Genomic DNA, 12,311 nt, shown 5'->3' with positions numbered 1-12,311 from the left:
CGGGGCCCGCTTTTCATAGCTAACTATCGCCGGTGTAGGCTTTGTTCATTGTTGAAGACCATACGGTGAACTATAGTTGTTAATTTCTGTGTCATTTGGTCTTTTGTGGAGAGTTGTCTCAATCATTGGCAACAATACCACATCCTCTTTTTATATTGTTAACTTGATATATCGAAAATGTAGGTCATAAATTAATTTGTTGGATGAAATCAAATCTTAAAATACTGAATGGGTGCCGTACGAGGTCTACCGAAATTTTAAGCGATTATTTCTTGGCATGCGTTCAGTCCACCGTTCCTGATCGAAGTCACAATAATATATGAAGTTTATAAAAATATAAAAAAAGATGTTGTATAGGTGCCAATGAGACAACTGTCTGTCTAGTCCCCCCGTCCTTGATCCACGTTACAATATAGTGTCGCTTAGAACACGTCCATATACTAAATGGTCAATAGTAATCATCCATGTAATTTGCTCTATGGGATATTTGCAGAATTTAAATGGTGGCAATTTCTTGACATGGGATTGCTGTCTCATTGGCACCCATACCACATCATCTTCTCTTTTTTATATATAAAGATACAAAGAGAACAACCATTAAAATATATAAGTCCAAACATTAGATACAAAAAAAAAACAATAAACACCACACACACAAAGAAAACTAACAAGTTGTATAAACCGGTATGACAAAACATTCTCTCAGGTTCATCGGTTACAATCCAACCAGATTACACAACGGGTACGAGACAAGTCAGCCCAAAGTCAACTTGGCTGTATATGAAAATAAATCCGGGATCGTCAATAACAAGTCAACTCGGACCGTCTATAATTCCGTCTCTAACTAAGTATTTGACAAAAAACGTGATTTAATTGAAAAGACTGTGTCTGAAAAGAAGTCTATAATAAAGATTTGCTACTGATTTATGATAACTTGATGACGAAAAGGACAAATCGGACCGTCCATGAAGAGACATCTATATAATACAATTAAAAGAGACGGTCCGTAGGTTTTGTTTTCAACAACTCTTAAATACATTGTCTGTGTTGTCATTATGTATACTGTCCGTCTTGACTTATTGACGGTCAAAGTTATCTTTACAGACGGTCCGAGTTGGCTTAATATGTATATAGTTAGTCCGATCCAAAAAATTGAAAGGAGAACTAGTTGTCAAAATCATGTTCACCTATTTGATTCAAATTCTGGTACTTTTTTTTATAACATACTAAATCACATATATATTGATATATAGCGACCTCGTGCAATTGGAGTTTACTATGCTTATTTGATATGATGTTATAGGTTAAACAAATAAGATAATTATCGTTTTAACCTGTGTACGAAGGAGTTTTTGTGGATCGAACCAGTCAATCAAATGATTTATCTTTGTTTCACTTTCTATTTTCTCTCCCTTTTAATAACTAAAAGCACATAATTTATGCGTAATCCATCTCTAGTTAAGGGGTTAAATTGAAGTTTACATGTATAATACGGAGTCTATGAGGTAGAATTATTCACTTGCATCATCAATGTTTCTTACCTTATTTTTGACAAAATTGAACACTAATTTCCCTATATATATGTTACAGTAAATAGGTGAAATTAGGAATTACACGTAATTACTAAACATTTCAGTAAATACCTGTAATTACTAGCCAATTTAGTAATTACATGTATTTACTAGTTGTTTCAGTGATTACTGGTATTCACTGATTTTTTTGGTAATTTTTACAGCTATTTACTAACTTGATATTTTTTTTTTTAAATTAAAGTTATAATTCAAGATACAAAATAAGAATGTAAAGGGTAGGTATTTTAGAGCTTACTTAATTAAGGATTAAGGAATATAAGACACATACAGTGTATACTCTGTATCGTTTGTGAAATAATTACATTAAATGTATGTTTCACTATAATACGTTATTCTGATTGGCTAACTGTACATCACGTGTTATTCCTTAAGCAGTTGTATCACACAATAAAACTTTTCATTCATGATGACACGAGGTCCCACAATAAAGTGCACAGGTAAATGAAATAAAAACTTGATAAAAGGTGTGTTTTCATGATCCTATAGGTAAAAATGTAATTATAAGTATTGAATGCTTTTTTTTGTAACTTTATAGGGGTGTAAAAGCGTTGACCGTGCGCACATTTTTAGTATGAAGCGCCGCGCTTCATACAAAATGTACTTCGGTCAACGCTTTTACACCCCAATAAAGTTACAAAAAAGAGCATTCAATTCTTAAATGAAACTGGAAAATGGTTATTATTAGAGTTTTGAAACTCCCTAAAAATCATTTTCAGCATGCAAGACAAATGATATCATTCCAAAATTGAAAAATATTGTAGGAAGTTTACAGGCAACTTCGCCACCTCTTTTTGATGATAGACATTCGATAAAGCAAAAATTTTGTGATTTTAAAGAGTGATAACCAACAAGTGTTTAAACATTTTTTTTGCAGGAATTAACGACAATTTTTTTCTGTCTAAATTTGAAAAAAAATGTGTTATCTGAGCTGGCCAGACTTTTCGCCGTATCAATGATTAAAACCTGTATTTGTTTAACATTCAGGCTATTTGTATTACCATTATGTTTCAGATTTACTTTAAAATATGTTTCTTCTATGCAATTTAATAGTCATAGGTATTTCTAATGACAACATGTGCAAAAAAAAAAAACTCAATGATTTTTACCTACTAGTGTTTTCGACCGTTTAGTAGGGTACCCCAAAACTGGTCATATTCAATATACCCTAAACATAAAATGAAACAGTGAATTTCCGTAAGACTTTGGCAGATGATGCATGGACCCCTACCTTTTCAATGATGTAAATATAAGAAAAATTAAACGAGAGTAAAATTTTGGTGTTACCAAGGTTACCCCTTAAAGTTCTTCAAATTTTTATAATTTTCTTAAATCATCCTAGATTTCTCTCAAACTTGAACAGAAGCTTGCTTATGATAATAAGATATTTTTCAAGTAAATTTTGTAAAAATAAAATTAAGTTTTTCCGTATTTTACTTATAAATCTAGTTTTATGCCAGTTAACATTACAATCACACTGTGGTTGAAGTTTTTAAAATTTTAAATCCTGGATTTCTACCAAACTTGGACAGAAGCTTGTTTATGATCATGAGATAATATCCAGAAGTAAAGATGGAAAAAAATATCCTTTTTCGTATATTCCTTATAAATGGACTTCGTTCTTTTTTCTCCAGTTAACATTACATACACTCTCCAATAAAAGTTTTTCTTAAACATTTATTAGATTTCATAAACCATCCTGGTTTTTATACGCCCGTCAAAATTTTGACGGGACGTATTATGGTATACAAATGTCCGGTGTCCGTCCGTCCGTCTGTCTGTCCGTCTGTCCGTCTGTCTGTCCGGCGTAAACATAAAATTGAGAATGGAAATGGGGAATGTGCCAAAGAGACAACAACCCGACCATAGAAAAAAACAACAGCAGAAGGTCACCAACAGGTCTTCAATATAGCGAAAAATTTCCGCACCCGGAGGCGTCCTTCTGACAGCTGGCTCGCTCGGACACACACTCCATAATCTAGTATATGTCGCACCGTAACTTGAGAACGACTTATCCAAATTTTATGAAACTTAACATAGTTGTTTCTTATGATGATCAAATGATCTGTATACTTTTTGGTGAAAATAAGATTAAAACTTTTTGAGTTACGGCACTTTCTTTTTTGAGTTACGGCACTTTGTAACTAAAACAGGGGTGTGTTTTTTTCACATGTCGCACCGTATCTCAAAAACGATTCTTGATTATGGCTTAAAACTTTAAACACTTCTTAGTTATATTAATCTTAATATCTGTATACTTTTTGGTGATGATTCAAAATTTTATTTTTGAGTTATTGAGTATTTTGTAAAAAAGGGGGAGGTTTTTTTTTGGAGTTATTAAGTATTTTGTTAAACAGGGGAGGTTTTTTTTACATGTCGTGCTGTATCTCAAAAATAATTTATGATTATTGCTTAAAACTTTACACACTTCTTTGTTATATTAATCTAAAGATCTGTATACTTTTTGGTTTTGATTCAAAATTTTATTTAAGTGATATTTAGTTTTTTGTAAAAAAAAAACAGGGTTGGGGGTTTCACATGTCCCGCCGTGTCTCAAAAACAATATATGGTTATTATACCCCCGCTTCAAAAAAAGGGGGGGGTATACTGTTTTACCTCTGTCTGTCAGTCCGTCCGTCAGTCCGTCCATCAGTCCGTCCATCAGTCCGTCCGTCAGTCATTCCGTCCCATGAAACTTTCGTCACATTTTTCTCAGGAACTACACATCCACCCTTTCTGTAATTTGGTATCAACATTTATATATGTCAGCCATACTGTGTGATGCGTTTTCAGATTCATCACTTGACAACTTCCTGTTTACCGAACACTTGTCTGATTTTACACATGATAGCCAAGTTGAAAATTTTCGTCACATTTTTCTCAGGAACTACAATACAAGGATTTCTGAAATTTGGTTTCAGGATTTATATAAGTCAGCTATACCGTGTGATGCGTTTTCAGATTCATCACTCGACAACTTCCTGTTTACCGAACACTTGTATGATTTTACACATGATAGCCAAGTTGAAAATTTTCGTCACATTTTTCTCAGTAACTACAATACAAGGATTTCTGAAATTTGGTTTCAGGATTCATATAAGTCAGGTATACCGTGTGATGCGTTTTCAGATTAATCACTCGACAACTTCCTGTTTACCGAACACTTGTATGATTTTACACATGATAACCAAGTTAAAAAATTTCGTCACATTTTTCTCAGGAACTACAATACAAGGATTTCTGAAATTTGGTTTCAGGATTTTTATAAGTCAGCTATACCGTGTGATGCGTTTTCAGATTCATCACTCGACAACTTCCTGTTTACCGAACACTTCCATATTTTTACACTATTAATATTATCCACTTGCGGCGGGGGTATCATCAGTGAGCAGTAGCTCGCAGTTTCACTTGTTGCTTAAAACTTTCTCAGAAACTATTTATGATTATTGCATAAAACTTCCACACAAGACGTCGGGAGTATCATGCGCTCATGGCGCAGCTGTTTATTAACCAAATTTGGACAAAAGCTTCTTCCAGTCCTAGACAAAAGATAGTATATGGAGGAAATTTTTTATATTTTTTCCCCATTTTTGTTGAGCCTGCGACTAACAGCAAATGTAGGCGATATGCTGGGTTCCATGAAACCCTGACAATTTTAAATCTGAATCCATCGGTATTTAATGAGGTCCATTTATTCACTTGCAAGTGCACAACTCATCAAGCAGGTTTCTCAGCTTATTTTTAGTAAAATAGATCCAGATTGACTGCTAAAAGTGAATTATAATTTCACTATATCATTTTCATTAATGATTTAACAAAAAAAAAAAAAAAATTATATCTCGTAGCTAATGCTCCTATAAAAAAAGATACATTTTAGGCTAATCACTTTTTAAAAGACTGCTCACTGATCTTCTATAGTTAGTATTACCCTAACTTTTGATCAGCTGACCATATTACAACATTGTTTTACCAGTTAGTAAATAGGTGTAAATATTCATTTTAAAATTAGTAATTACTGGTAATAACTAGGCCATTTCAGGAATTACTAGTATTTACTAGGTGCATCGGGGATTACATGTAATTCCTAAATTTTAGTAATTACATGTAATTCCTAATTTCACTTATTTACTGTAACATATATATTCCTTTCATAATACTTAAAGAAAAAAATCCTATTTTCGATTTTTATGCCCCACCTACGATAGTAGAGGGGCATTATGTTTTCTGGTCTGTGCGTCCGTCTGTCCGTTCGTTCGTTCGTCTTTTAGTCCATCCGTCCGTCTGTCTCGCTTCAGGTTAAAGTTTTTGGTCAAGGTAGTTTTTGATGAAGTTGAAGTCCAATCAACTTGAAACTTAAAACGCATATTCCCTATGATATGATTTTTATAACATTGATGCCAAATTAGAGCTTTGACCCCAAATTAACGATCCACTGAACATAGAAAATGAAAGTGCAAGTTTCAGGTTAAAGTTTTTGGTCCAGGTAGTTTTTGATGAAATGGAAGTCCAATCAACTTGAAACTTAGTATACATGTTCCCTATGATATGATCTTTCTAATTTTAGTGTCAAATTAGAGTTTTGATCCCAATTTCACGGTCCACAAAACATAAAAAAAATAGTACGAGTGGGGCATCTGCATGTGTACTATAGACACATTCTTGTTTGTTTTATATATATCTCGTGGCTAGTGGTTACTGTACAACAAAATTCAAAAATTCAATGTAAATTCGAAAAGTCTGAAAATTTACCGAAATTTAACATTTCTTACCAAAATATGCAAAACTAAGGACAAAGACCCATGGATAACCCGTGTAATAATAATAAAAAAAACCAAACATATGAAGCGAAGAGATTTGGCCATATATGCATTCGTTTGATGTGTTTGCGCTTTTTGCCATTTCCGTTTGAATGTTCCTCGGGGTTCAGTATCTTTGTGATTTAACTTTTTGGCATAAATAAAGACAAATAAATCAAACCATGCTACTAGTATAAAAAATCTGAAGAAAATGAAACAAACCGGCATTCGAACATATAATCGAGACATATGTATTGGGAATACATGTATAGATATTACAATATCTCTAAAAGAGGATAAAGTTTTGTGTTCACCAAATCCAAGTTTTGAACCATGCAACATCGGACATAATCAAAGAGATACAAATGGAGTAGCACTACTTATAAATAGATGGAAAATTAACGTGCATGTTATAGCGAACCCTATGATAGTTTTCCATAGATTCACCTGCAAGTTACCTGCCGATTTAAACTTTTGGCAGTTCTATTGTCCCATCTAACAAATACAACAGGTATTGTTCTCTGTATAGTTTATTCACCAGGACCTTTAAATTTCTTCTAGGAGAAATATATCACTTTGACAAAGTCCCACACTGCAGATTACTCAACAAACTGAACCAACATGGCATTAGAGACGAAAACCTGAAATGGATAAAATCCTTCTTAGAAAACAACAGGAAACAACAAGGGCTGTAAGTCACCACTGGTAGATGGGGTCCCATGCACAAGAGACTTTGTTAGGGCCCTTACTCTTTTAAATATTTATCAACGACTTACCAGAAACAGTTCAACATTCGACTGTCAAACTATTCGCTGACGACTGCCTTCTTTTCCACAAATCAATAATTCCCAGGATGAAGCCAAATTACAACAGGACCTTTCAGCACTAGAAGACTCTGACTGGGAATCCAAATGGCAGATGAAATTCCATCCAGAAAAATGCACCGTCATCCGGCACAGCAGAAAATCCAATAAAGAGACATACTATAAATAACATGGCCACACTCTCGAAACTGTACAAACTATAAAATATCTGAGAGTAAATTTTCAGTGAGGACTTACAATGGAAACATCATGTATCGCTGAAGCATCCAAATCCAATGGATTCCTTAGACGTAATTTTAGAGAATGCAGCAAGAATGTACGAAATGCAGCTTATATCTATCTGCATGGTCAGACCAACCCTAGAATGTGCAAGTGCAGCATGGGACCCTCATATCACTGAGGTCATAAACTATTTAGAACAAGTTCAAAGGAGGGTTTGTAACAAACAACTACACTGACAAAACACTTGGATGTGTCACAACTATGGTTAAGACACTAGGATGGGAACCACTAGCTAACAGACGAAGTAACCATCGACTCGTCATGCTTTACAAGATCCAGCATGAGCTTGTGGACATTGATGCCAGTCATTTAACGCCCAAACGCCGGTTTTACAAAAAGAACAAAACATTTAATATGCAATACTACAGAAAAGTTGGTAAACAAGGAGTGGAGAAAATGTGGCCAAAAGTTAAACAATGAAGAATAAAAAGATAAATTAAAAAGAATAATATGTAAAATGTACTAGTAAAGAGAACAATGCTTTAACAATTATTGATACAGAATTGAAGGAGAAAAAGGTAAAACACAAACTCATGCATCGGACTCCAAAATATCAGACGAATTAAAATGGAGAACACATTTAGCAAATACCAGCAAATATAAATCAAGTTCTCTATCATCCGATTCCTCAGATGTAACTAACATTGCCCAAAAAGAGCCTGCATGCAGGAAAAACAGATAATATCAATTCCCTAGTAAGATCAATCATGGAATATGGAGACATCATGTGGAACTTATATATACAAGAAAAGAAAAATAGCTATAGAAAGGACTACACTGACTTGAAGAAGAGCCGTCCGTTTTATCAATAAACCAAGACTCTATATGCATGATTCCATCGAACATTGTTGAAAAACAACCCCGCATAAATACAAATACAGTTGAGATTCAGTAATCACCGACCAAACAATTTAAAAACTGAATCTTCATTCGAAGTTCGGAACTGCGGTCGACTGTCCAGATCATAGGGATTGATTGATTGATTGATTGATTGGTTGTTGGTTGTTGATCGTCAATGGGCAAATAGTTCATGCATGTTCAGGACGAGGATCAATATTGATAACCTTGAAGACAGCATAGTGACAACAAAGTCAGCCGAAATCTTCAAAGAAACACAATAAAGGCACACTCCGTTCCCGTAGTGATAATAATACTGTGGATTCTATTAGCCTCAAGATATAATACAAACTCTTCCAGACCCTAATGAAATATATCACTTGCATTTTTATTTTCATTTTGTCAAGGATTTGTATAGTATTACTATACAAATCCTTGATTTTGTTAAACATGAGAAATGAAAATGCATGTATACGTCTTTAAACAATATACAAAAAAAAAAACTTACATAGAGCAATAGTTTTATTTAAAAATACCTTTCGGAGACTGAAAATGTTACAATTAAAGCTACTTTCGTTTTGTTCAACAATCTGAAATATTTTTGTGAGATCATGCGCACTAACAAATTTGTGTATTCAAAATATCGGGAAGCCGCAAGGATTTATTGTACAAACTTATTTTGTATCAAGTCAGAGTTCATTTCACATGTTTAGGTAGCTATTGAAACTCTACAGTAAGCAACATATGATTTTTATTAATGCCGAAAATATTTTAACCCATAAATTGTATGGTTTTCCGCTTTTTGCTTACATCTGTGCAGCAAAGGGGCACTATAAGGGGGCGTTTCACCTAGAAATCGGTGAATGCATGTACTTTAAATTATGATTGCCCTGTTATGTCGAAATGTTTTCTCTCTGAATTTGTTATGATCTGTATAAATTTCCAATAGGTATTGAATCTCCAGGGAGTAGTGTCTTGTTTCTAGTAATCCTATATTTTTATTGCTGTCAGTGTCGTGATTGTTTTCCTGTTTTTGCTGATGTTTCTTTGAATAAACTATAATTGGCCTGACTTAGATCGCCTCTTTGAACAATTAACTCTTGCTATGAAGCACAGGCACTTGTTTCTATCCATATTAAAACCAACTATCAACGTATATTTACTCGCGCTTGTTTCGTAAATATACGTTCACATTCACAAAGCAATGCGCAGTACAAGTGACGTAAACTTCAACGTGTTGAAGGCGGTCATTACATAGTAGAAGTAGTAGAAGTACGTTAATAGTTGGTTTTCCTATGGACATGATGGATAGAAACAAGTCCATAGGTACTAGTTAAATATAAGTTGATAGTTGGTTTTTCTATGGATAAAAACAAGTGCCTGTGCTATGAAGTCAGGAAATTATTATACAGTCGAAAACATATGAGAAAATACACGATATTTTAAAGCTGTCCTTTGCGCTCTTTCACTCAAAAGAGCATAAGATGATATTATGCTACCTGATGGGCTTTGTCATTTACAAAAATGTATTTATGATCATACTTTTCTGTAATCTGATATTATACTTATAAAGCAAAAGAGTCCTTCTTGATATTCAATCTTTGCCCATGAACATAAACTGTTCTCAGCTTTGTCTTAATGGCAGCTGGGTCTCATTGGCTAGAGGTATAAGCTAATGGAGAAGATGTTTAACCCCGGCACCTTTATGCGTCTGTCTCAAGTTAGTAGCCTCTGGCCTTTGTTAGTCAATTATTTCTTTTAATTTTAGTTCATTATATCATGTGTATGTTTCTTAGTTTAGTGTCACATCCATTTTCACTTAAAAATGGGTCTCATTAGGGTCAAAGTGACGCGGGATTGGCTGGTATTTTTTAAAGCGTGACATATGAAAGTCAAATAATTTAGCTGCATGAAAAAAAGGATGAGAAATTACATGCACAATTATGGCAATGAGAAGTGGGATAAGGGATTCTGACAAAACAATAAGGGTCAGGGGTTCAAATTAGCGGTGGTCCAAGATCAGCGATCTTCCACTTTTGCAATCAGACTTTTGTATTGGTTACTAGCTACTCTGACGGACCTTTGACTTGAAAGAAAATGAAAATTAACTTTGCAAACCTTTTTACCAAAATATCCTAAAAAATAAATAAACGATCTCAAAACTTATTTTCATCTTTCTCTTATTATTCATGACAGCGATGTTCATTTTGTCCAACCGCTAGCTTTATACTGTAAATCGCCGCCAAGTATTGTGTAAATTCGAGTAAAATTGTATCTGACTGACAAAAACAACATTGAAATTCAATGGATGCCAGAAATGAAGACAATTACAATACCAGATTTGATTCTGGAAGCGGATAAGGGCCCGGATAAATCAGGGTTTTGGTGATCAAATACTTAAAAAAAAAAGAATTCCAGGCAGGAGGCAAAATACATCTATGATTATGAAATATAAACACTAGAATTGAAAACTTTAAAGATAAATGGAAAAGAAAGAAAAAGTAGAACTAGCTACTTTTTTCCATAACTTTTCGACTGCACTTGGAATAAAACAACTAGTTGCAAAGTTCCATTGGAACGAAATAACTAGTTGAAAAGTTCCGCCAGAAAAAAGTAACTGACGGAACATAGTGGCTGTTACATTAACATATGGGCAGGAATTTGCTAATGTTACTTAAGTGTGACATTGTAAGAAAAAAATAAAAATCATTATAAGCTTCCAAATTTTTTACAAATTATTGCTACAAATGGCGTCCTTCTATTTGTAACAAAAAAAAATCATTTTTAAACTTGCATCAGTTTGGAACCAAAGCAATTAATGAATTTGGAGCATGTAACATGGACACTTTTTCCAAATTGAGATTAATGATTCTTTAACTCATTCAACATTCAATATCATATATATTGATCACAAAACATTGTCTTTCATCTAAACTCTAAAATTTGTATTTTCATTCCTTCCAGAAATTTTGTGAAAACAGGTTTCCTCTAATTTTCTGTCAATGTTACATGCAAATGTTTAAGAGATAAATACAGTAAGAATCATTTTGTTTCTGAACATGAAAAGGCTCTTTTTCATTGTGTTACCCTCACATTAAAAAATTGTATTAATATTTTTGCAATTATCTCTTTTCTGTCATAAAATAGTGACGTAAATGTTGCATGTAACGTGGACATAAAAAATATGAATAATGAACCATGCCAAAATTGACCTTAAAAGATATAAAAAGCCTCCAAACAACCATCTGAATGTAAATTATACTCCCACATTTCTCATATATGATATTATTTAAATAGTGGTTAATACCCAAACCATTCACCTAAATCAGACAGCAGACATATTTTTTTAACTATATACCAGTAGTTATGCTTGTTCATGGTGTTACACCATGGAAGGCTAATTAAATTAAAAGATATTCAAATGTCAAAATAACCAGAAAAATAAAACTAAGACCAAAGATAGATCAATTGATGAAGGAGTCATCCAAAATTTCCACAACATAAAACATTTTTATATCATTAGTAAGTAAGTAACCCGTTTTTTTATGCACAGGATGAGATTGATAAAACCACCACACAACCATCAGCATCCACAAGTTTCTCACTCAATAACTAATACTGACAAAGTAAGAGTACAAAATGATTACATGTATCCCTCATTCATGTGACACAGTTACACTTAAAACTAATAGTATGAAAAACCAAGGAAAAATATGGACAAATCTGCGAGAGGTTGATACAGCTGCATTTATGGAGAATCTTATTTTCAATCGTTTACATAACTTCTATAAAGCACATTTTGGGTTTCATTTTTGAGGTTGTTGTCTGAGAGACATTACCCCATATCTTGTTTTATTTCTGCTGGTTAATCTTACATTTATGATAACTTTTTAAGGTTTAAACAATAAATTTTATTTCAAACATTCAAAACAAGTTTCTTGTTTCTTGTTTTCTGTCTCCAACATCTTCAACTATCTATCTGA

The 12,311-nt window shown here is 33.4% G+C and overlaps 1 protein-coding gene across 2 annotated transcripts in view; it reads left to right on the top strand.

Annotated features, from left to right (window-relative positions):
- The first annotated feature begins 8,915 nt into the window (after window positions 1-8,915).
- LOC139529115 (cytospin-A-like) overlaps window positions 8,916-12,311 on the top strand; it is a 39,329-nt gene continuing 35,933 nt past the window's right edge. The window contains exon 1 of one of the 2 annotated variants that reach the window (XM_071325398.1): window positions 8,916-9,041. The gene's annotated coding sequence lies outside the window, so the exon portion shown is untranslated. Of the gene's footprint in view, window positions 9,062-12,311 lie in introns of both variants that reach the window. The other variant, XM_071325397.1, reaches the window with a different exon arrangement.

The sequence above is a fragment of the Mytilus edulis genome, chromosome 6 (assembly GCF_963676685.1).
Source record: "Mytilus edulis chromosome 6, xbMytEdul2.2, whole genome shotgun sequence".
Classification (NCBI taxonomy): domain Eukaryota; kingdom Metazoa; phylum Mollusca; class Bivalvia; order Mytilida; family Mytilidae; genus Mytilus; species Mytilus edulis.
The sequence above is the reverse complement of the archived record's forward strand: the minus strand, read 5'-3'. Positions and strand labels throughout refer to the sequence as shown.